The sequence below is a fragment of the Argopecten irradians genome, unplaced genomic scaffold (assembly GCF_041381155.1).
Source record: "Argopecten irradians isolate NY unplaced genomic scaffold, Ai_NY scaffold_0660, whole genome shotgun sequence".
NCBI classification, from domain to species: domain Eukaryota; kingdom Metazoa; phylum Mollusca; class Bivalvia; order Pectinida; family Pectinidae; genus Argopecten; species Argopecten irradians.
In genome coordinates, this window is record NW_027188127.1 from 11,039 (window position 1) to 39,012 (window position 27,974).

General features: G+C 34.3%; 1 long non-coding RNA gene across 1 annotated transcript; it reads left to right on the forward strand.

The window, feature by feature from the left end:
• The first annotated feature begins 743 nt into the window (after nt 1–743).
• Nucleotides 744–27,328, forward strand: LOC138313339 (uncharacterized). Its single transcript, XR_011207179.1, has 3 exons — nt 744–828; nt 25,633–25,716; nt 27,263–27,328. It is a non-coding gene; the product is annotated as an uncharacterized lncRNA (long non-coding RNA).
• The last annotated feature ends 646 nt before the right edge of the window (nt 27,329–27,974 follow it).

The following is a 27,974-nucleotide window of genomic DNA, read 5'->3' on the forward strand; positions in this document are numbered from 1 at the left end:
TGTTTATTAAACAGTTATATTTGTTAAACCAGATGTTTACACAGTGAAACAACACTAATTCAATAAAAATATCACAAGGTACAGCAATATATTACTCGAGACATATGGGTGCAAATAGAAAACAAACGGTTTAAGTGGTTAACATTTATTGAACTTGACCTCACCTAGTCCTAACTTCTTTGTCTTTCCCACCTGTTTAACACAAATCTTATTTGTAATATAGTGCATATGTATAATATTTTCCATATACAATATCAAGTAGACTGTTGACAATTTATGTTTTTATTTCTGTATTAACATTTTAAAATCATTAGTTATCTTATGGTGAAAGCATTTGCTCTGTCAGTGATCATGTTATGAGTGAAGTTAAAAGTTTTAGTGCTATATGTCAACAAGAAAGAGTACCCCAATATTAACATTATATGTTTTTGTTGTCTTTTTCTCTATTTCTAAGTGTGTATTTGGAGCTGTTTTTGAGAAACAATTGTTTGGGATAAAAAACGCTGTGGAACTTGATTTTGAGTCCGTTTTCCTTGGGTGTACGTAATGTATGTTTAGCATGCTGGAAAACATTTATGTTAAAATTGTTCATTTGTTTAAATGGCAATCAATTATATTGTTTACAATGATTTTATTAAGTGACATAAGTTACAGATATATAAAAATCATAGTATCTAAGACAAAGCATAACTTTTGATTGATAATGAATCATATTTTCGTTTATTGTATCGTGATTGTTTCCAGTGGAATTTCGTGGAGGCAGAAGAAGCCAGAAGAAAAACCGACATGGTGAAACTACTTCTTGATCATGGAGCAGACGTAAATAAGGTTAGAGTTCCAACTCGTTTTCGTATATCATCAAGTGTACGACTCAATATCTATGTTGATTAAAATATTTTGTTGTAGGATATTATCTTTTTAACGTTAATAGCAGAAGGTTAAATGGTTTCAGAGTTTACCTCGACATCAAATGAGTATACAGACTCCTAACTTAAATTGATTAGTTGAAGAGAGAACTTTTAAACGGAAATTTTATTTTGATGTTGTATATCAAATAACTAGTGGATATCACCTTAGGTCATTTAACGGCAAATTTGTGTTATGCATATATATACCTAAGGGCTAGCTGAATAGGTATGCTATTCAAAACATCAGGTATTTTGACTTTGAAATTCAAATGAGAATAGAGTGTTAGCTAGGTCACTGTGATATTCTTCTTCTATTTTCCATCAGTTTTACTCATTGATCTCTCTAATTACCATGAACCAAGAGAAAGTTGGATTCCCTGAACGGCATACACTATCAAGCTGAACCTAAGCTATCTCTGTGCAAAATAAATTCGCTTTCATTTGATGGTTGCAAACGGCTTTACTGTTTTATCCTGTAACTGCCCCACATACCGATAACCACTTTCTGATAATCGTGTGCTTTATCCGTCAATACGAAATCCTTTATCCGTCAGTACGATTCACGTGATATAACGGAACCACTTTTACGTTGACCTGAACTTGATCATGTGCATGAACATCGACCTTCACGTTTGCCAACATCGTCTGCTTGTAAACAGCATCCTGAAAATGCTCCAACGATCTTCATCATCAGAAGATATGGATGATACAGGAATATTTTGATTGAATTTTGATTTATATTATGATATTTTATCATCCTGTGCAAACATTGAGATTTCTGAAAATTATGAAAACATTGAAACAGCACATTCCAAAACACGTGTGCCTCACCCTGAGATCAATGAAAGTTGTCATGCACCTGTTCGATTGGTGAAAATTACGGATGGATCTGATGCACAGTAAATGGGAGTTTTTGAGGAGAAAGAAATGAGACAGAGTTACAAAACACAGAAATGACACAAAATACCCCTTCTTCGTCAAGTGTCGTGCGTCTCCTCTCCCCGTCTAGGAAAGCTAATCCCGTAAAGGAAGATGAACATTTTGTAATATTAGAAACGTAAGACGTCGAAGCTTTTATTGAACGACATGGAAAAAAAACATAGAAATAAATTTGCAAGACATCACACTATTCAAAAAAATATGTTGCACTTAAAAGGCGGGGGAAATATCATGTCAATGGAGATACTTGAAATGCCTGTGGGAGAATTGGACATGCTGCTGGCTAATTTCCTGTTGTCTGTCCGTAAAAGCACGCACAGGATTATGAGCGAAGTAGGTTGAGAGGAATCATTTCTAGTATAGATCTAAAACTTAAAAGACAGAAATATGGTCAAAAATAACGAATGGTGACTGTTATAGTCATATATATATATCGAATGTACATTTGTATATATTAATCATTTTACAGTTTGTATTGATTCACGCATTGCAAATACGGAATTTAGTAATCCGCTCACGGGTTTTTTATTAGCTATAATTGTGTAGCGACAGGTATATAACCATGCGTGCATGAAATACTTCACGTGCGGATCTATGTATACAAGAGCTAAAACTACAGATTGTGATGAGTTTTTTATCCATTTGTCAATATTTTATCATTATACCACATACCTGTGTATTGCTATATATGAGTCTAACAAGTGACTAATTAAGCCTAGTATCTCCAAATTAACTCACCTGTGTAGTGTATTAACAATGCGGCGTGTTGTTTACATACGCGCACATGCACATGCTAGTATCTGTTTAATCTATCCTAGTAAATAAATTAATAAAGCTAAAAAGCTAGAACTCTACATATAAAAAGTCCTTGTAATTCTGAACAAAACGGTAGTTCTTACTTGTGGAAATGTTATATCCAACGGCCACAATACAGCCATGAATAAAGGTGGTATTTCGCAGGTTCTCGGTAAATTTCCACAACAGACGAGATATTTCGGGGTCCCAGGCGCCTTCCTTCTGAGCTAAATCATGGCGCAGACTATCGCGCCCCCTATAAGGAATGTGCATTGTTTGTATCGTTGAGTAAAAAACGTTGAAGCCGCCTTGATGTTCAAGTTAAATCCGGCTTTATCAGGTAAGTAATTGTTCATTTTACTTGTTATAGACATCAATATCATTATCAGTGGATATTAGTATTATCAGATATATTTGATTGTTTTTGTAGGCCTGCAAATATAACGTTAGGTACTGTTTAGAGTCTGAATATGATCAACCATACGCGAGTGACTGTCTGACAACAGAACCCATGCCACGTAAACTGACACCTGTAACCGTACGTTGAGGCAGATGCCGGTTTGGATTATATGTATCTCCATAATAAATTGTTTGTACATATGAATACATTGCTTATTTAGTTTTTAAACCATAAAAGTCATGCACATTCTCGTTCGGGTAGTTGCGTAGGCTCACATGTATCGTACGTAAACGTTAGCCTTCTTTACCTATCAATTTCGGTACATGCGGAAATGTCTTCTTCGGTATAATAAAGTGAACAGCAGGCCGAAATAGACCTTTCAGAAAGTACCGAAATGTCTTAGAGAAATATCTGAATATTAGAAAACTAATGAAAACACACCAGAAATAAATAGGTAACAATATAGTTTTGTCAATGGATATGATCAAACATTATTACTATGTAGATATAGCAATCTGTATGCACTGCACAGTTTTTACATGAACTCATTATAATATGCTTGGGTGGGTGCGAGACCAATAAATATTAAATGGAAATTTTCATTTCTCAATTTTGCTGTGTTGTTGTATAGTTGATAGACAACTACTGCGTAATAATTAAGGATGCCGTACAGGATTCATCAGTTTGACCCGTGTGTGAATAGTAGCATACTTGTATAATAGCACTCCTGACCCATTTAGTAATTGATTTTATACGAGTAATGTGCATAAAATGTTGTTAAGACTAACGATTTTTGTGGCGTCCGTAGATATTAATGACGATTCAGTGATGTTGTATGATTATCTCGGTTGACTACGTCCGAATTCTAAGCCTGAATTCGCCCACTCTTACATCATAATCAGAATTGAAACTTGACCTCTGGTTTCCCTGGACTTTGTGACAGTACTGCTCCTATAGCGTAGTTAATGGCAATCGGTGTCAAGTATGACTTTTCCCCGTCACATCTGGATAGCTCAAAATTGGAGTACAGGTTAACCGCTTCTTGTGCTCTATAAAAGCTCGCGAATGTTCTTCAGTCCAATCCCAGGGTTTACATTTCTTTTTAAGGTCATGTAAGCACTTCGCTATTAATGCGAAATCTTTTACAACTTCCTGTAGTAGGATGTTCATCCTAGGAATGTCCTCAATTCTGAAACGGTCTCTAGCGCTTTCATCTTTGATATTGCCTCCGTTTTGGAAGGATCGGTCTGGACACCGTCCTTGTACACCACATGCCCAAGGAACTCCACATTCCTGCAGAAAAATGGCACTTACAGCTTTTAATTTCAAATTAGCCTCATCAAGCCTTTCCATAACTGGCGTCAAGTTATTCAAATGTTGTCCAAAATCCTTCCCGTACACAATAATATCATCCAGATAAAGCACTGCAATGTTCCACCGTAATCCACTCAGCGCTTTCCCTCAATAATTCTGGAAAAAGTAGCCGGGGCGTTGGTCAAACCAAACGTCATCACTCTATATTGGTACAATCCACCTAGCGAAGGCGGTCTTCTCTTTGTCGTCTTCGTTCATAGGCACCTGATGATAAGCCATATTGAGGTCCAGAGATGAAACCATATAGCCCCACTCAACGCATCCAAGTTTGTCGTATATACGACTAATGGGGAAGGCATCTTTAATAGTTTTCTCATTAAGTCGCCAATAATCCCACACACACTCTCCAGGAATTGTCCCGTTTCTGGACTTATTACAAGTTGTGAACTCCACGGGGATTCTCCGATCGCTCTATCACTCCATCTAAATCTAAAAAAAAAAAAATTAATTTAAAAAAACTTGGCTATTTCTTTCATGCAATCATTTTTACGTTTATAAAGAGGCATCTCCTTGGCGCCTGTTTGAATGGCACAGAATCCTTTAACTTTGTGGAATGTTTGCCTAATGTGGTGATTCCCAATGTACCGTAGGGTCAGCAAATGTCGTCTGATGCTTTATCAGAAAACTTCCTGAACTGTGTACATTCCTCGGCGTTGAGGACGAGTACACCCATGTTCATGTCCACGTAATGCCCGGTATACATATTCTCCCGCTCGGCAATATTATCAACCATTCTGATAAATAGCCTTGCTGATAGTTTCCATTGGTACAAAAATCGCCATGTGTGGGTTTCTTATTCACTGTGATTGGATCATTGCTGGGGTTAAATATACCTTGTATACAGCGTTTTGTGTGACGTATCCACAAGCACATTTGCTAAAAGCCAATCCATGCACACGAATAAATAGTTTCTCTGGTTCTTGAGAACTCCCACGTGTGGACTAGTAGTGGGGGAGGAGAAATAAGTTTCCATGTACCCCTCTGGCAGTTTTTCGAAACATGTTTTTTAGGACCGGTATGATGTCTAGTTTCATTTTATGCTTGTTGCCATTGACAACTAATGTCCATGGGAGTCATATGGCGGCCATCTTGGATTTCAGGTATCAAACATGGCCAAAATGACACATTCGCATATATGCGCATAGATAGAGAACCAGACAAACGTTCAGGGGCTAATAAACATATTTTGTGATATTATTGAAACATACTGAATACGATTAAATCATAATATTGATGTTACGTCTTCTCATTTTTGTGAAATGACGGGAACACAATGAAATTTTTAGCTTTTTTTTCTTAAAAAAATCGATAAATGTCATAACTTTTATCACAAGTAAAACAATGATGGACAAATCACCTTGTAACAGTCATTTCGAACTGAACCAACCCTTGTATAAACATATATGTACTATAAAAAGATAGATCGCATCAATGAGGTCGGAAAAAAAAGAGCCCCCCTCCTCCCCATAAAAAAAATATTAAAAAAATGGCCAAAATAACACATTCGTATATACGCGCATAGATAGCGAACCAAACAACACACAGAGGCAAATAAACACATTTTTTTTAAATATGATTGAAACATGCTGAATACGATTAAATCATAATAATGACGTTACGTCTGCTTATTTTTGTGAAATGATGAGAAAACAATGAAAACAATAAAATAATCGATAAATGTCATAAATTACATCACAAGTAAAACCATTGATAGACAAAACTCCTTGTGTATTTTAAAAGGATTTCATTTTTTAGCAGAAGAATCGTGGACATCCCCCTCCCAACACTACTCAGAGAAACAAATCTCGTGGTTATTATTATATAAATTACATATTTCCTGATCTATGATTCAGACAGTTCCAAACTACAATTACATTTATTTAAAGCCAGAGTTATGTAAGGATGTGCCAGGTTTATTAGTGGAAGAAAGGAGGAATCCCGGAGAAAAAAACACCGCCAGCAGTCAATACCTGGTAACTGTCCCTGTAGATTCAAACAAGCTACCCAGAGGTGGAGGGTTTTTGGTAACATGTCGAGACATCATGCCAATCGGCCATCGCGGCCCCAATTACAACTAGAACGTGATTAGAACCCTAATAATCCACTCTCTTTTAGTGAACAACAGGAAACATAGAATTTTTCATAAATTTTCGGCTCGTGCCAGTACGAAACGCACCACTGTGTTCGAATTATTATTTTTGTTTTTTTGTCCTGAAGACACGATGGTATAGCACAGCTCATTACCACAAAACTTAATCCTTTCGGTATCACGACTATTACTTTGCTTTTCATCAAACTGCTGCAGGTTGGCATAGGATTGCATCACTCCAGGAAAATAGATGTACACATCTATTTCGACGATTCCCTCATACTCCACCGAGTCTAGGAATCGTTGGAGCAATGACAGATGACAGGTTGGGGCTTACCTCGAAGGCCATTGCCAGTCGGGGGAGTGGTCTGGGGACCAAGTCTCAGAGCACATCAACGTGCTGGAGATAAGGATGTTCTGTTGGCTCTGCAGGCTTTTCCGAAGATTCTATATCCCAAGGTGGTTTGTGTCACTACAGACAACTCTACAGTTGTCGCGTATCTGGAGAGAAAGGGTAGGGGGCAAAGTCCCACGTCCTTTGTGCCTTCGGCATTCGTGTGCTTCTCTTCTGTCAGGAAATGCGGTTGACTCTCTTAGTCAAGCATCTTCCAGACAGTTTGAATGTTCTAGCAGATACTCTTTCCAGGCGCCGCAAGCCGGTTGTGACAGAAAGGCTGCTAAATCTCCCTATCGTTGAGGGGATTTGCTAGGTGTGGAACAGACCTGATATAGACCTTTTCGCCACTTCGCCACTAATTGTCCACTTTTGTCTCTCCGGTGCCAGACCAAATGACTTGGGCTGTGAACGCTCTATCTCTATATTGGGAGGGGATACATGCTTATGCATTCCCTCCATTCAACCTGGTGGGCATGGTTCTAATAGAAGTTTCGGGAGAATCATTTTCCCCTCCTTCTGATAGCGCCCCCGTGACCGAGACAATCCTGGTTTCCGGAGCTCTTGTTGTTTCTGTTGGTGGATATTCCTTTGGTTTTCCCACTCACAACCAATTTCCTGCGCTAGCCTCGGTCCCGGAAGATCCATTCAAGAGCGTGGGAAGCTATCTCAGGAGGCTTCGCTCAGTCAGGCTTTCCCTTAAGACGTGTCAGCTCGCATCGTCCGATCAATAAGTCTTCCGCACCTGCTATCTAACAGTCATGGAAGGTCGTCTGTAATTGGTGTATCGACAAGAAGATTGATCAGGTCAAGGCCTCTGACCAGTTGATTCCGGATTCCCTTCTCTATTTGTTTAGTGAACGCAAACTTGCCTCTAGTAATACTGCAAGGTATCAAATGGCTATTTCCAGTGTACTGTATTATCATAGTTAGGGTCTTCCAACTCTTTGTCTGCCTTGATTAGGTGGTTTAGTCTGGACAGTCCTAGGGATTGGCAGTTAGCTCCACAGTGGAATTTAGCACATTTTTCGTGCTTCGTTGGGCCAGATATAGCTCTGTTACCCTACTAACTGATCCTGGCTTTTTGGTAAAGATTCACAATCTCTATAGAGTCGAAGGAGAATGATCGGCTGCTTTGTCCCAGTCGGACGCTTAGATTTTCCCTTGATAAAACAAGAGGACGATGTACTATTCTTGCCCATTAAACAGGTTCAGCAGGATTTCTCCTCCCAGTACATCTACAGATGGATATGTCAGGTGATCAGGATTGCTTATGAGCAGTCTAATTATCAATATTGGGCGAAATGCAAGGAGATGGCCCATGAGGTTAGAGACCTTGCGGCTTCTTTGGCTCTCCATAATGGGTCATTTGTGGCGGCCCAGTCTGCAACTGTTCCTCCTCAGCAGATATTATATGTATTTGTAGTTTTTAACTTATGCGAGCAGGCATCACAATGGTACACCTTTTTCATGTGGAGGTATATCCAAAACTGAAGGAGAATAATTCGAACCCAGTTGTTTTCACTTATTCACTAAAAAGAAATACATTATTACAGTTATTGGGAACTGTCTGAATTATGGATAAAACATGTGATCTAGCCTTTGGATGTTTACTGGATCCGATATTTTTTTTTTAATTATTGGGGAGGGGGTTGGAGGTCATCTCGCTTTTTCTGCTAAAAACCATAAATCTATCCTTTTGTAATGCACATATGTTTATACAAGAGTCAGTTCAAATGCGAATAGCTGTTACAATGTGTGTTGACAGAATTTTTAGAGTTTTAATTTATTGATTTTGTTTTTTATTTTCTTTCTTCTGCATTTTCTTTTCGGTGTGTGTGTGTGTGTGTGTCTATTTTCCCACCTCACTCATGCGATATATCTTTTTATAGTACACATGTGTTTACACAAGGGTAAGTGCAATGCGAGATGACTATTACAAGGTGGTTTGTCCATTAATTGTTTTACTTGCAATGTAAATTATGACATTTATCGATTTTTTGGGGAAAAAACTCAAAATTTCATTGTTTCCCGTCATTTCACAAAAATAAGAAGACGTAACGTCATTATTATGATTTAATTGTATTTAGCATGATTAAATAATTTTCAAAAATTTGTTTATTTGCCTCTGTGTGTTGTCTGGTTCTCTATCTATACTCATATATGCGAATGTGTCATTTTGGCCATTTTCTGATGATTTTTTTAGGGGGGGGAGGTCCCTCTCTTTTCCGACCTCAATGATGCGATCTATCTTTTTATAGTACACATATGTTTACGTAAGGGTTGTTTCAATTCGAAATGACTTTACAAGGTGATTTGTCCATCTTTTTTTTTTACTTGTGATGCAAATTATGACATTTATCGATTTTCTAGGGAAAAAACTGAAAATTTCATTGTTTTCCCGTGATTTCACAAAAAATGATTATTATGATTAAATCGTATTCAGCATGTTTCAATCATATCAAAAAATGTGTTTATTTGTCTATGAAGGTAGTCTGTTCTCAGTCTATGTCTCATATATGCGAATGTGTCATTTTGGCCATTTTTGATACCTGAAATTCAAGATGGCCGCCATATGACCCCCATGGGACATTAGTTGTCAATGGCAACAAGCATAAAATGAAACAAGACATCATACCGATCCTAAAAAAATGTTTCGAAAAACTGCCAGAGGGGTACATGGGAACCTATTTCTCCTCCCCACTATAAGTTGTGCATAGTTTGAAATGAAATCATGCTATAAAGCGATAAAAAATAACCATAAGTAAAGTAGCACTATATAGATGTCCCATTACCTACGTAGAAACATTTCATCAGAAGAATAATATTTAAAGACATATATATATACGCGATGTGGAGTAAAGGTAAACTGACAGAATATATGCATGTTATCAATTTATTAGTCATTATTGTCGCTATATAGAGATAGTACAGATACTGAATCTGTAAAAACTATATAAAAAAGATAACACAAATTATAGCACACACGCGTAATTTATGTTTTATGTTCCTTTTTAGTGTTTTTTTGTTTTTCTTTGTAGGGGTTTTTTCATTTTTTTTTTCGTTTGTTTGTAACTTACGTGAATTGTGTTCGATAAAATGTATAGGTGTTTTGTAAATAGTTGAGTTAGTATTCATAATGCTGGATCATTTCGTAAAACAATTAAATGAATATAAGTAATTCAGTGATATCTTATTGAAAAAGATATCTTAAATTTGCATAAAATTAGATTGAAATGTTGGAGGGAAAACTAACAAAATAATGTATAAGTTAATTTGCACTAATTCCGATCTCGAAGACATGTTCACGATATGCTGTTGCAATAGGGTGAATGATAAACAATGAAAGAGTCTGGTCGACGTACGAACTTCCGTCTAAAACTCAGACATGATGCTTCGTTTCTAATTAGATTGAGACTTCAATGAATGAAACTAAATGATAAGTGAATAAAAGTTCCGTAAGTTTGTAAATTGTATGTGCAAATTATGTTATGTATAAGAAAATTATCAAGTGTTAACCTTGCATTCAACTGCATCAGGTAATAATTTCCTTTAATGATAAAATGAATAATATACTCATAATGCTATTATGTCGTATGCAAAGTGTTATGTATATAGAAGTATAATGTGCGCATTATGTTACGCATTATGTTACACGGGTAACATTAACGTGTGTGTTTAATTGCATCACTACTCTGCATCTAACATAAAGAAATGGAAAGTTTCTAAAGACATATATATTTCTCCGTGCGTTATCACGTGAGAGAAACCTTCCATGATTTAGTAAAAATAAATAAAATGTGTATTTGTGGAATAGTATATATAAACATTAAGGAACGTCTGAGATCTGTGATACAAACAATCAACACCATTCATGAAAATGTCACAGGATAGGAATCATAAAATAATTCATCATATTTATAACCAGTGGATTTGAAATATTGTAACTTAAAATTATACCCTCAGATATTTCCATAACGAAATTGTTTTAATTTATGCATTATTTATCTGATGTATATGTGTGCGTTATGTGTATTGATGTGGTCGACTCATTGTGGTGCATATATGTGTTTTAGTGTAAGTTTAATGTGTGTCCTTCAAAATTAAACTACATACTGGTAGTCTATTTTAGTTCATATGATGTACATGTGTTTAAAGTCAAACAATAATCTTCAATAAGAATAAGACCGGTTCTCAGTGATGATAAACCCATGATATAACAGTGATATTATTTATGCGTGAAAAATAAAATAAGTGGTACAAATATTTACTTGTAAAAGAGCTAGTATGACAAATACACGTACCTGTGAAATCAGTTATCGTAATGGTAGCCAGCGCGAAATGTCCGAAAAAGCCCAGGTTCTTTTCAGCACGGCGCCAATAAAATCTTTATATTTTTTACTGAGTTCGTGGATAGTAAGTAGTAGGTTCTTGTGAAGTTTGTATGGATGTAGAAGTGTAGATGAAGAACTTCAACGCAGATTGAGTGGATGGTACGTTTATTGGAGTCTTAGGAATCGACTGGCCTTACATAGTAACAACAGCCTTATATAGAGCTAAATATCGGTTGTATAATCAATATATAATGATACATACATATGTTGTTTTTTACAATGCCATTAAGGTACTCTTGACCATTCAGATAAGATGGGACGCAGCAGACCCCATGTTATTCAAAATTACTCTTGACCAGTTAGATAAGATATGACACGACAGACCACACCCAAGGCTAACAGTTACGATCGTTGTTCATATAGTAATATACAAACATTCAACATCAATAGTTTTGTAATAGTATGTAATACACTGTACATTTAACAAACACCACGATAAGCCACAGGTTGTATAGATTAACATAACCGCCGATAGACCCCCAATTATTGTAAAATGTCTAACCTTCTGATGATAATGTTACATATCACACTGGGTAATTGTACAGCAACTCTGTGATAAACAAAGTTCTGAATGTAAATAACTTAGGTTCAGCTGGATACATTTTGCTATTAAGAACATTCGACATTTTTTACATTTTAATTTTCAAACAGAACTAAAGCATACCTAGGTCACGGTGACCTACTTTTCTATATTTCATATACTTCTGAACCGAAAATCACTCTGCCATTTCTGACAGTCAGACTCCGTGAAAATATCAGACAAGGTCAGATGTCCAGAATAGCACATACAATATCCAGCAAATTTATTGCATGCTTTTATTTCCATTTTTTTTAGATTGCAGGTTAACTTCTAGTGAGTCTATCTACTCTGCAGTCGTTATTGATTCCTCGCTCTTTTTGGTTATATACCTGATCCCTGCATTTTCCTGAAACACAGTGTTATATTTTGGTAAAAATGATAGGGATTAAAGCTTTGTGTTGTATGACGAAGATCTACAGTAACTCGCTTCATATGTTATACATGAAGGAACAAAATTAGTATCATATGTCAACTTGGTAGCCATATTAGATGGGTGTACCATACCCACTTAATACAAACTCGGATAGTACAAAACCCCGTTTTATACGAATGGAATTGGAATCTCCAGCAAGTTACATTATATATCCTCGTATACTTATTACCCATTTAGTAGAAATTGGTTAATACTAACCCCGGGTATTACGTAACGCTTTCGGAGTACCCTGGGTACTTTTTGTGTTGTATATATACGAAGTGCCATAACCAGAAATGGCGAATCATGACGAAGGCAGGTTTTGATTATCGATAACTACCGTGTGTCGACACATATACTCTAATTATATGCATACAGTATAGCCTGCAGTCAATGGATGAACGTTGTTATATAATATCCATGTCTAAAGTCTCAATTTGTTTTATTTCTGTGTATGTTATGCAAAAACCCGCATAATACGAAACGAAATGAAGGGTCCCCGAACTTTTGCAATAACCGAGTTAGAGTTTCATTTTCAATGGAAACGAAATTATTTAAATGACAGTTACTGTAAATCTTTTTTTTTTCATTATTTATATCATGCTATTTCTAGGGAAATGTCGTGGAGGCAGCAGCAGAACGAGGACACAAAGAGATCGTGACACTACTTCTTGAAAAAGGAGCAGCTGTAAATAAAGTAAGTGTGTAAATACGTTTGTTTAGACGGAAATATGTAAGACTAATTCGTTGTCTTGATCGGTTTATTAAAGAAAATATATAGGTAAGTCTTCAATTTGATCTACTTTAGGGACACAAACATTATACATTTTAAAATTTAAAAAAGTACAAACATTAAAAATTTATTGAAATTGTATTTGTTAACTTGTGTCTTTGGCATAAAACATAATCAACTATATTCAAATACCGTTTTATCATTTTATGATGTTTAATCTTAAGAAACCCAAGTTTATGTTCATTAGCTAACTAAATATAAAAAGACAAAAGCCATGCCTATTAAATTACCACCTGTTTGATTAAGAGTTCAGGACGTAGTGCAAAGATGGAAGTGTCAATCGTTTTGCAATATATTTTTGTTTTTAGTAAAGCATTGTTACAGTAGTGGTTTTCTTTTTAAAGGATCAATAGACTATTACATTCAGTCAAACCCTTGACATGAGTTGAGCAAATAGCTATGAATCATAGTTTCACCTATAATATTTAACTATTTAGGACTTTAATGTGAAAAACATAAATCTTACGATTTTACATCTGAAATAATCACGAGCACAGAAACATTTGGATGTCTAGAATAGCATATACAATATTTGCTCTGTCGATGTATATATATTTTTAACGTCTTACCTTTTTGTTAATGATTTATCCTTATCTGTGTCAGCAAACACTGAAATGTATGCTGACGTTTCCAAATTCAATGTTTCTAGTATATATATTGTTGTCATACAAAATTCATTACAGTCTGATTTAAATAACGTGTCAACATGGTGCAATAGCATTCAAGAAAACAAATGTATGGTTATTTCTTCTAGATTTGGTTATGTGAAACTTCAGTTACAATTTGCAGTCACTGAGATACAACAAGTAGAAAATGAAAAAAAACTTATAGGTATTCATTTAAGTAGCTGTCTGTCATGGAAAAAAAACACATCGATAAAATTTTGACAAAGATAACACAAATTTTGGGATTACTACGCCGTTTCCGTTCCTTTCTTCCAATACATGAAAAAAAAATATTCTAATTCATGTGTCTTCCCCCATTTTATCTATTGTTGTAACGAATGGTCTGGTTGCAGTGCAAAAAGTATGACTAAATTATAAAAAGCCCAAAAACATTTAAGAAACTATGTGTGTATTTCAAATGTAAACAAGGCCAGGTGTCTGATTATCTTAGATATATAATATACAATCTGTAAAAAATGAGCACAGAAGAAGTACCAGATTCTCTGCGCCATTAATGTTTTTGTGCCTAAGCATAGAACCAGTTTTTATTCAAATCATTTTTTTTTATCTGTGGAGCTCAGGATTGGAACCAACTACCAAATGTTTTGAAGTCAACTATTATCTGTAGCGAGTAAACAAACTTACTATTATTCTTTTAGTAATTTGTTTTACGGGAATTTTTAGAAATGACCCAGTTTGCGGCCATTTTGCAAATTGTCTTTTTTTCCCTTGAGTTGATCCATATTTTAACCATTATTTACTTCAATTTGTTTTATTAAAATCATCATTGCGACTGCAATTTTAGGTATATCTAGCTATTTTTTGCTTCAATACTACTACGTTTATTGTAATTAAAATATCAAGCATTTGATGTTGGAAATGATACACATTTGTCACTTTTAATTTTTTAAACAAATATTAGAAAGGGGCAAATGTAGTAAGCAGATAGACCCTCATTTGTTTCTGACTAATATTGAAAGAGCAACCTTTTCCCCATTGATATGAAAACTATTTTCAAAAATTTGACACCAGACCTTTCTATAAAATAATTAAATCTGGGAAACAAATGACCAAAAAACATGGATTTTTGCTATTCAGATGGAAATATACTAAAATTAAAAATATACAATTGTAGTATAAATACTGCCAAAAAACGTATAAAGTTGTATCAAACAACCCATTAGGAAAATAAGGCATTAAGCTATGGCGTGTATGGTCAAAAGAGCACAATTCCCATAAAATTCAATAGTTTTGTGAAATGGGGATTTTGATTGACAATTTTCTTAAAAACAAGCACATGGACATATGCCTTCATCCCGTTTCCCTCTATGGTATGGACTCATGGACTTCCAAAAAAATCGAAAAACGTAACGAAAATCATATTACCGGAACATTTTGACTACATGGATATATACAGCTTTCCTGCCGATTAATATAAAACATCAACAGTAACATCTATTACCAACAAAGTTACATCTCTATTGTTGTTTATTTTAAACAGTTTATTAATTTATATGTTTATCGATAGACTATAATAATCAATTGTTTCCTCGATATAAGACGAGAAAATACCTTTCAATCTTAAAAAAAATGTGGCAATACGTCGATGTAAATTGAATAACTAAACTGAGTATCACATTGGGTAATTGTACAGTAACTCTGTGATAAACAAAGTTCTGAATGTAAATAACTTAGGTTCAGCTGGATACATTTTGCTATTCAAAACATTCGACATTTCTTACATTTTAATTTTCAAACAGAACTAAGGCATACCTAGATCACGGTGACCTACTTTTTTATATTCCATGTGCTTCTGAACCGAAAATCACGCTGCCATTTCTGACAGTCAGACTCAGTAAAATATCAGACAAAGTAGGATGTCGAGAATAGCACATACGATATCCAGCAAATTTATTGTATGATTTATTTCCATATTTTTATTGTGAGATTGCAGGGTAACTTCTAGTGAGCCTTTCTACTCTGCAAGCGTTATTGATTTCTCGCTCAATTTTGGTTATAACCTGACATGAACTTTCCTGAAACATAATGTTATGTTTGATAAAAATCACAGGGATTAAAGCTCTCTGTGGTATGACGAAGATCTACAGTCACTCGCTTCATATGTTATACATGAAGGAACAAAATTAGTATCATATGTCAACTTGGTAGAGCACGATTACGTCAACATCTGTTACAGCAGAAAAAATCACAATGTCGATATATCGATGTGTAAATTTTAGCCATATTAGATGGGTGTATCATACCCACTTAGTACAAACTCGGATAGTACAAAAAACCGTTTTATACGAATGGAATTGGAATCTCTAGCAAGTTACATTCAATATCCTTGTACTTATTACCCATTTAGTACGGATTGGTTAATACTAACCCCGGTAATACGTAAAACGTTCTGAGTACCCTGGGTACTTTTTGTTTTCACTTTGTTTTATTTCTGTGTTTATTATGCAAAACCCACATAATACGAAACGAAATGAAGGGTTCCCAAGCTTTTGTAATAACTGAGTTAGAGTTCCATTTTCAAAGGAAAAGAAATTATTTAAATTACAGTAAATCATATTTTTAATTATTTATATCATGCTATTTCTAGGGAAATGTTGTGGAGGCAGCAGTAAAACGAGGACACAAAGAGATCGTGACACTTCTTCTTGAAAAAGGAGCAGATGTAAATAAAGTGAGTTTGTAAATACGTTTGTTTACATGGAAATATGTAAGACTTATTCGTTGTCTTGATCGGTTTGTTAAAGAAAATATTAGGTAAATCTTCAATTTGATCTACTTCAGGGACATAAACATTATACATTTGGAAATTTAAAAGGTATAAACATTAAACATTTATTGAAATTGTATTTCTTAACTTGTGTCTTTGGCATAAAAACATAATTAACTATATTTAAATACCGTTTTATCATTTTATGATGTTTAATCTTAAGAAACCCCAGTTTATGTTCATTAGCTAACTAAATATCAAAAGACAAAAACCAGGCCTATTAAAATCACCACCTGTTTGTTTAAGAGTTTAGGACGTAGTGCAAAGATGGAAGTTTCAATCGTTTTACAATATAATATTTTTTTCCGTAAAGCATTCTAATGGTTTTCTTTTTAAAAGCATCAATCGGCTATTACATTCAGTCAAACCCTTGACATGAGATGATAAAATAGCTATGAATCAAAGTTTCACCTTTATAATTTGATTATTTGGTACTTTAATTTGTAAAACATAAATCTTACGATTTTACATCTGAAATAATCACGAGCACGAGCACAGAAACATTTGGATGTCTAGAATAGCATATACAATATTTGCTCTGTTGTATGCTGACGATTCTAAATTCCATGTTTCTAGTAGATATATTGCTGTCATACAGAATTCATTACAGTCTGATTTAAATAATGTGTAAAAATGGTGCAATAATAATAAAATGATTTTAAATGCTCAAAAAAACCAAACAAATGTATGGTTATATCTTCTAGAATTGGTTATGTGAAACTTCAGTTACAACTTGCAGAGACTGAGATACAACAAGTAGAAAATGAAAAACTTCTAGGTATTCATTTAAATAGCTGTTTCCCATGGAAAAATCACATCGAGAGAACTTTGACAAAGATAACACAAATTTTGGGCTTACTACGCCGTATCATTTCCTTTCTTCCAATAAAGGAAAAAATAAGTTTTATAATTCATGTGTCTTCCCCCCATTTTATCTAATGTTGTAACGTATGGTCTGGTTGCAGTGCAAGTTGTATGGCTAAATTATGCAAAGCTCAAAAACAAGCAGCCAGAGTCATTCTACGTTTACCATACGACACTCCGTAAGCAGAAATGTTTGAAATACTCAAAAGGCTACCAATTGAGAAATATTTTAAATTTAAGAAACTGTGTGTGTATTTTAAATGTAAAGAAGGCCAGGTGCCTGATTATCTTAGAGGTAATATACAATCTCTAGAAAATGAGCACAGAAGAAGTACCAGATTATCTGATGCCAATAATGTTGTTGTTCCTAAGCATAGAACCAGTTTTTATTCAAATCATTTTTTTTTTATCTCGTGAGCTCAGGATTGGAACCAACTACCAAATATTTTGCAGTCAACTAATATATGTAGCGAGTAAACAAACTGACTATTAATCTTTTAATATTTTTTTACGGGAATTTTCAGAAATGACCCAGTTTTCGCGCATTTTGCAAATTGTCTTGTTTTCCTTTGCGTTGATCCATATTTTAACCATTATTACCTTCAATTTGTTGTATTAAAATCATCATTGCCACTGCAATTTTAGGTATATCTAGCTATTTTTGCTTCAATATTACTACGTTTATAGCAATTAAAATATTTAGCATTTGATGTTGGAAATGATACACATTTGTCACATTAATTAACAGTTTAAGTTGATTTGAGCACTTTTGTGTTTCACTTTTAATTATTTAAACAAATATTAGAAAGGGGCAAATGTAGTAAGCAGATAGACCCTCATTTGTTTCTGACTAATATTGAAAGAGCAACCTTTTCCCATTGATATGCAAACTATTTTCAAAAAGATTGATAACATACCTTTCTATAAAAGAATTAAATCTGGGAAAACAAATGACCGAAAACCATGGATTTTTGCTATTCAGATGGAAATATACTAAAATTAAAAAATATACAATTGTAGTATAAATACTGCAAAACACGTATACATAAAGTTGTATCAAACAACCCATTAGGAAAATAAGGCTTTAAGCCATGGCGTGTATGGTCAAAAGAGCACAATTCCCATACATTTCAATAGTTTGTGAAATGGGGATTTTGATTGACAATTTCGTAAAAACGAGCACATGGACATATGCTTTTCTCCACTTCCCCTCTATGGTATGGACTCGTGGACTTTCAAAACAAATCGAAAAAACGTAACGAAAATAAACGAAAATCTTAATTCCGGAACATTTTGACTTCATGGATATATACAACTTTCCTGCCGATTAATATAAAAAAATAACGGTAACATGTATTACAAACAAAGTTAACATCTCTATTGTTGTTTATTTTAATCGGTTTATTATATGTTTATCGATAGACTATAATAATCAATCGTTTCCTCGATATAAGACGAGAAAATACCTTTCAATCTTAAAAACTATATCAATACGTCGATGTAAATTGAATAACTAAACTGAGTACCATATTGGGTAATTGTACAGTAACTCTGTGATAAACAAAGTTCTGAATGTAAATAACTTAGGATCAGCTGGATACATTTTGCTATTCAGAACATTCGACATTTCTTACATTTTAATTTTCAAACAGAACTAAAGCATACCTAGGTTACGGTGACCTACTTTTTATATTTCATATGCTTCTGAACCGAAAATCACACTGCCATTTCTGACAGTCAGACTCAGTGAAAATATCAGACAAAGTCATAGGTCGAGAATAGCACATACGATATCCAGCAAAATTTATTGTATGATTTATTTCCATATTTTTATTGTGAGATTGCAGGGTAACTTCTAGTGAGCCTTTCTACTCTGCAGTAGTTATTGATTTCTCGCTCATTTTGGTTATAACCTGACATGAACTTTCCTGAAACATAATATTATGTTTAATAAAAATCACAGGGATTAAAGCTCTCTGTGGTATGACGAAGATCTACAGTCACTCGCTTCATATGTTATACATGAAGGAACAAAATTAGTATCATATGTCAACTTGGTAGAGCACGATTACGTCAACATCTGTTACAGCAGAAAAAATCACAATGTCGATATATCGATGTGTAAAATTTTAGCCATATTTGATGGTTGTACCATACACACTTAATACAAACTCGGATAGTACAAAAACCCGTTTTATACGAATGGAATTGGAATCCCCGGCAAGTTACATTCAATATCCTTTTACTTATTACCCATTTAGTACGAATTGGTTATTCTACTAACCCTGGGTAATAAATAACACTCTGAGTCCCCTTGGTACTTTTTTGTTGTATATATACAAAGCGCCATTACCAAAAATGGCGAATCATGACGAAAGTAGGTTTTGATAATCGATATCTTCCTTGTGTCGACACATCTACTCTAATTATATGCATACAGTATAACCCGCAGTCAATGGATGAACGCTATTATATAATATCCATGTCTAAAGTCTCACTTTGTTTTATTTCTGTGTTATTTGTGCAAAACCCGCATAATACGAAACGAAATTAAGGGCCCCCAGGCTTTTGTAATAACCAAGTTAGAGTTCCAATTTCAAAGGTAACGAAATTATTTAAATGACAGTAAATCATATTTTTCATTATTTATATCATGCTATTTCTAGGGAAACGTCATGGAGGCAGCAGCAAAACGAGGACACAAAGAGATCGTGACACTACTTCTTGAAAAAGGAGCAGATGCAAATAAAGTGAGTCTGTAAATACGTTTGTTTAGATGGAAATATATAAGACTTATTCGTTGTCTTGATCGGTTTAATAAAGAAAATATATAGGTAAGTCTTCAATTGGATCTTTTTAGGGATATAAACATTATACATTTGAAAACATAGAAACATTAGAAATGTATTGAAATTCTATCTGTTACACTTGTGTCTTTGGCATAAAAACATAATCAACTATATTTAGATACCGTTTTATCAGTTTAGGATGTTTAAACTTAAGAAACCCTAGTTTATGTTCATTAGCTAACTAAATATCAAAAGACAAAAAACAGTCGCATTTAAAAAAAAACACGTGTTTGTTTCAGAGTTCAGGACGTAGTTCAAAGATGGAAGTGTCAATGGTTTTACAATGTTTTTTAAGCATTAATAGACTATTACATTCAATCAAACCCTTGACATGAGATGAGCAAATAGCTATGAATCAAAGTTTCACATTTAATATTTGATTATTTGGGACTTTAATGTGAAAAACATGAATCTTACTATTTTACATCCGAGATAATCAAGAGCACAAACACATTTGAATGACTAGAACAGCATATACAATATTTGCTCTGTCGATGTATATATATTATTAAAGTCTTGCCTTTTTGTTAATGATTTATCCTTATCTGTGTCAGCAAACACTGAAATGTATGCTGACGGTTCCAACTTTCATGTTTCCAGTAGATAAAATGCCGTCATACAGAATTCATCACAGTCTGATTTAAATAATGTGTCAAAATGGTTCAATTATAATAAAATGAATTTAAATACGCAAAAAACAAATGTATGGTTATATCTTCTAGATTTAGGTATGTGAAACTTCAGTTACAACTTGCAGACACTGAGATAAAACAAGTAGAAATTAAAAAAAATAGGTATTCATTTAAATAGCTGTCTGTAATGGAAAATCACATCGATAAAACTTTGACAAGGATAACACAAATCTTTGGGCTTACTACGCCATATCCGTTCCTTTCTTCCAATAGAGGAAAAAAATAAGTTTTATAATTCATGTGTCTTCCCCCATTTTATCTATTGTTGTAACGTATGGTCCGGTTGCAGTCTAAATAATAGGGCTAAATTATACAAAGCCCAAAAACAAGAAGCCAGAGTCATTATCCGTGAGCAGAAATATTTGAAATACTCAAAAGGCTAGCAATTGAGAAATATTTTAAATTTAAGAAACTATGTGTGTATTTTAAATGTAAAGAAGGCCAGGTGCCTGATTATCTTATGGAGAATGTACAATTTGTGAAAAATGAGCACAGACGAAGTACCAGATTAGCGAGTAAACAAACTGACTATTATTCTTTTGATATTTGTTTCATACGGAAATTTTCAGACATGACCCAGTTTGCTGCCATTTTGCAAATTGTCTTTTTTTCCTTTGAGTTGATCCATTTTTTAACCATTTTTTTTCTTCAATTTGTTTTATTGAAATCATCATTGCGACTGCAATTTTAGGTGTATCGAGCTATTTTTTGTTTCAATATTACAACGTTTATTGCAATTAAAATATTAAGCATTTGATACACATTTGTCACCTTGTTTAACAGTTTAGGTTGATTTGAGCACTTTAGTGTTTCACTATCAATTATTTAAACAAATATTAGAAGGGGGCAAATGTAGTAAGCAGATAGACCCTCATTTGTTTCTGACTAATATTGAAAGAACAACATTTTCCTCATTGATATGCAAACTATTTTGAAAAAAAAAATGATACCAGACCTTTTCTATTAAAGAATTAAATCTGGGAAACAAATGACCAAAAACCATGGATTTTTTTCTATTCAGAGAGAAATATGCTAAACTTAAAAACATACAATTGTAGTATAAATACTGCAAAAAACTTATATACATAAAGTTGTATCAAACAATCCATTAGTACAATGAGGCTTTAAGCTATGGCGTGTATGGTCAAAATAGCACAATTCCCATAAAATTCAATAGCTTGTGAAATGGGGAATTTTGATTGACAATTTCGTAAAAACAAGAACACGGACATATGTTTTTTCTCCCATTTTCCTCTACGGTATGGACTCATATTTCCAAAAAAATCGAAAAACGTAACGAAAATAAATGGAAAATCTTATTTCAGGAACACTTTGACTACATGGATATATACAACTTCTCCGCCGATTAATATAAAACAAATCAACAGTAACATGTATCACAACAAGCGATACACTTCACCTCTGAATATAACGTTTTCTAGTTTCAGTTTTTTGCTTCCATTAGTTACCATTGTTGTTGGGTATCGTACATCACAGGAGTGTTCAAAAACTGTGAACAGTACCAACTTCCTCCCAGTAAGAGAATACATGGGATCAAATTAATTAATAGATGGCTCCGTGGTCAATAACATGCATACCAATCTGTAAAAGTAGTTATAAAACGTCTCAATGTTGGAAAACATATATTTATATGGTGGCTATGTGCAGTAGTTCGGTAATCCATTTGACAATTTTCCGTATTTATTGTATATCTCTTGGGATTGGAAACTGCTCCCACATGCAGACATCCATTATTTTGTTATGACAAACAAATCCATACTATTTTTTGAAGTGTAATGCATGATAAAATGGTGCCACAAAATATTTTTTCCAAACAGTATCAATGCAACCCATTCATTTGTATATTTACTTACCATGTTATACATTTACAGGCTGTTCCAAACCTGCTGGGTAACTCAAAAATAAATGTTTTAGTGTATTGAATTATTATCAATGGGGAACATGTGTCTTTCATCGAGATAATAGCATTTTCTTAGTTTTATTTTTGCAGTACAGCATTACCTACCATGCGTAAATCATATTTTTTTTCATTTAAAAAACCGTGTTCGTTTCTAGGGGAATCCCTTGGAGGCAGTTGCAAGAAGAGGTAGAGAAATAGAGGAACTATATATTTTGGATCAGTATTTGTTGAAGACTGGGTTAGTATCTCAACACGTTCATATACGACCCATATGTGAATGGCCCACTCGTCGATCCAATCGGTCAGAATAGCTTTGAAGAAAGGCGGCCCACAAGTCCCGAAATCTTGTCTGCCGTGGAAATTTATTAAGAACCTGCGAAATACCACCAATTTCTAAGAACGCCTTGTGGTCGTTATTCATAATATTTTCAAAAACCAAAAAATACCGTTTTGTTGAGAATTACGTAAGCTTTTAATCCATAGAATTTCAGTTTGTCTACTTGGAGCGTTTGTTCGCTGGGATGAATTGCACATAAACTAGCCATGGGAATGTTGCTTTTTGCATGTTTCACCAAAACATTTCTCCCTCGAATGAGTTTTCGTAATTATAAAGTGTATGTCAAAAGATAGATCACGCCAAGATTCATCAGCATAAAAAATCCTACCTTTATTTTTTACCCAAATCGCGGTTATAAGCGTGTTGGTAGGTTAAATTAGCCGTGTAAACATTTCGTTCAAAGAACGATAACTCCGTTATCACTCTTCCCCTATATTTAACATTTCTGCATGTGCATTTTCAGATTGTTTGGCGAAAATAGGTCTTACCGCTGTGCCACATGTGTAACGTATCTGTTTTATTATTGTAAATGTTATGCAGACGCTTAAGTGTTGTAGTATATTTTGTAAGCGTTTCAATGACTCGGTGTGAATTTAGTATCTTTGTTTGCCGCTAGGGGCGCTCCTTCCTCATGTACTATAAAAGGAATCGAGCTGAGAAAATTATCACTCTTTGTTCTTGTCGTCGACCGGTTACAATTGAGTCACACTCTCTAGAAGGTATCGACACTGCGAGACAGATGTGACTGCAGAAGCCTTACCTTGATCAGTGTCATACCCAGCGGATCATTCCTAGCATATCTCTCAGCTGTGGCTAGTTTGTGGTGTCGACTATTGGTCGCGAGGTGCTCGCGACATAGTATCACGACAAACGACTACTAGTCGTGATCGAGTGCTCATGACATATAGGTCTTGCGATAGCTAGTTGGTGTAACAACCAGCAGGCCCGAGCTTTAGCTTGGTGGTGGATAGTCGTACCACGGAAGTCGATAGTTACGTTTGATCCGTGCATGTGTCAGTGTCTTTTACATACGTTTTGTGGCAGGCATCCGTATTGTGGTGTCAATTCACATAGGTTGCGCGTTACTCACGACATCGTCTCACAACCACTAGTTAGTAGGCATGAAACACTCTTGACACAAGCAGGTCGTGAGTAGGCCTGGTTACAGTAGAGTTAGTGTTGGCGACACGATCGTAACCAGGCTCTGAACTTTAGTCACAGTGATCAGAAGCTACACAGTGTTGTGTGTAGGAGTATACGTTTGGCGACAGGCAGTTGTTGTAGTGTATAACTGCTGTTGTCTGGTTGTTTGTTTTGTGTACATATTCATCAGTACTGCGGGTGTTGCGCTCCGATTGTGTATAGGGGTTGTCTCCCTTCAGCTAGTGTATTGTAGTTTAGAGAGGTACTCTGTCATTTATTTATGGTGTTGTGTATAGAGCTTTGGATAATGTTACTGTTAGTAACTATCAATATTTGTATACATTGGCTGCTGTCGTGTAGTTGGTGAATTATAACGGGAACCCAAGTATATCTTGGTAACAACCCCCGCCCGGTACGTTACAATTGTTAGTTAATTTATAGCGAAATGTAATTGCTCTATCGATGTGGCTATTAATTAAATTCTTACCATTTTGTTAATAATCCCATGTGCATATTTTATTCACTTACGATTTATTTCGCCAAATACATATATCTTATTACACATTTGGCAATCAGTCACCACTGTCTGTAACATTATTATGAAGTGACAGTTATATGGAAGTTATTGTAAATCATATTTCCATATGTTTCATTCTGATATTTTCTACTATAATATCTTGAAGGAAGAAACACCAAGACAAAAAAAGTTTGTAATATTATTATCAAGTGACATTTTTTTTAAGTCGCAGTGAATCGTCTTTCATTTTATCATGTCGTGATCTTTTCTAGTATAAAGAACGGGAGGCAGAAGAAGCAAGAAACAAAACAGCCATGATGAGACTACTTCTTGACAATGGAGCAGACTCAAATAAGGTTAGAGCTGTTATATATGCCCAAGTGTCTGTCTCAATCTTGATTATCTTGATTAAATTGTTTTTTCACTGTAGAGCATTATATTGTATCGCTATATTATTCTATATGTGCATTTTGGGATTATACGTTAATTATTGATATATAATTTGTATCAAACATTTGTTGTTTTGTTGTAAAAGACTACGTCACAAATGTAACCACCATTATTCTATCATTTGACAAATACTTAATAGGCATTAAAATATCATGCTTTAGGATGTTATAAGTAAACTTACATTTTTACGTGATTTATCAACGTACTTGAGCACAGTTACGTCAACATTTATAGAACAATCCGTAATATGGAAGTTCCAGTGTCTAATAAAAATAGTTTTAAATGGGAGTAATAATCTTTTGCATTTATTTTATCATGTGTTTTCTAGGGGAATCCCTTGGAGGTAGCTGCAAACAGTGGATATACAGACATAGTGAGACTACTTCTTGATAAAGGGGTAGATGTAAATAACGTGAGTATCTCAACACGTTCATAATATGCATACTGTGTAGCCGGTTATTTTCACGGGTTAAACTTTTCGCGATATGATCTAAAAACGAGAAAATATTTTTTTTTGCAGTTTTATTTTTTTTCACGATATGATTTAAGAATATATATGTTTCCACCATTTCAGCATATATAGCATACATTAATATCTGACATTCAATAACACTTTTTGCAATACCAGTTTTAATTCTGCTCAATATTCTTCTATTTATTTTACTCTAATGAATATTGTATATTGGTATGCCCATAGACATAAAGATACATTTGGATGTGGACCTCACATCCTGGAGTCAATATTTTCAAATAATGTTACTCAGAAATACGTCTAATATAACCACTTGAATCTTGATTGTAATCGTTTCTTTAACATTGACGTCGAATGAAAAATGTTTACAATTGTGATTTATTAGATGCATGTATATATTTAATATCCAGTTGCACTATGTTTTTAATTTCAAGATGGCGAAAAACATGGCCAGCAATAGCTGTAATATTATTCCAAGATGGCCGCCGAATATTGAAATCATTCATAGTGGTTTCATAAAAGAAATAAATAGCAAATTTATTTATCTAGGTTTCAAATGTTTTTTTTTTTATCTTTATACACTATATACATCATCAAAACCAAAACATGATGGCGGACGAAATAGCACAAAGTTCTAAAATTCATTGAATGAATAACCTTATTTCACAATGGAAGTATGCTCATGCAGGTTGATGGTTACATATACATTTAAAGTAATATAAACACGGAGGTATTCAATAGATATGTCTAACAATATTCCTTGGTGATTTTTTACCGCGTTGACCGCAATGACGACCAAGAACTTTGAAAAATAATCTTTTTAGCCTGGTCACCAAATGGCGACTTTTCCCCGACTGAAAACTATCGTGTATATTTTTTTTTCTGTCTCTGCTGAATATTGCATATTGGTTTGAATGCAATAGATAGTATCCTGCTGATGACAACGTTCAGAATTGTATGGCAATTTATTGATGAAGTGGACTGCAGAGGTTTACCTATGCAGACAACTTGAAGGGGAAGACGAGCTATTGTTGAAACCTACGTAGAGAGCGTCGGTTGAGTATCATTACTCATCGGTCGCTACACGCTATTTGAGGAAAAGTCAATATATCACAGAAGGGCTGGTACAGCATGAAATCAGTGATATACTTCGTTTTACCCATTGGCACCCGGACTATGACCAGTGAAATCCCATTACGAAGTTAATTGTGAAGTAGTTTTCTCGACCTCAAATAAAGGTTTTTAATTATTACACAAAATATGCGATAAAAAGGTGATGATATGACAATTTTGATATTGCACTCTTTATCAGTCTTTGAGTGATATGAGCCCTCGGGCTTCTGACCCCTTGGCTGATATGTCTCTCTTAGACTGCTAAAAACTGCAATAAAAATGCTTATAATAAACTCTAATTGTTTTAAAATATTGTATCGAATTTTTTTCCAAAAATCACAATTTCCATTTATGATATTACTTTCGTTTCTAGGGGAATCCCTTGGTAGCAGCTGTAAGAGGAGATTGGGGCAGCAAAGAATACTCGTACAGAATAGAACGACTCCGATTTGAACATGCATATCAGGTTAGTGTCTCAACACGTTCCTATAATATACTCGAGTGTAAGACATATTCGAATTCACGGGTATTTTTAGTATAACTAAACTTTTTAAGCATTATTTTAGCTATTATTTTAGTTGCACATGTATCGTTGGTATCGAGAAAAATCATAAATAATCACGCATGATTAAACACCTTTAAACCAAATAAGGGTGTTTAATCTTGAAATAAAATACCAGTTAGTGTCCATAGCTTACTAGATCTTTTCGGAATACAAAGAGTTGTTTTGAAATCATTGAGTGTTTATTAAAAAATCATATTGATCTGGTGAAGGGAGAAAAGTGGGAATTATATATTGCTGCGACATATTACATAACTAAAGAGAGTATCACTTTGAATCATTTTACTGCTATTTCGTGATAATCAGAACATCGTTGCATTTAGATACCTTACAGTCAGATGGATATCAACTGATATTCAGAGCATCTGATATTATGTTTTACATTTCACCGTAGAAATAAAATAAAGTCATATATATGGCACTAAGACCCTTTTTTCTCAACATACATGATATTTAGACATTGAATCAACAATCACAAAGACATTCATACAACGAACTCTTTTCAAATTCTATTATCTTAGTT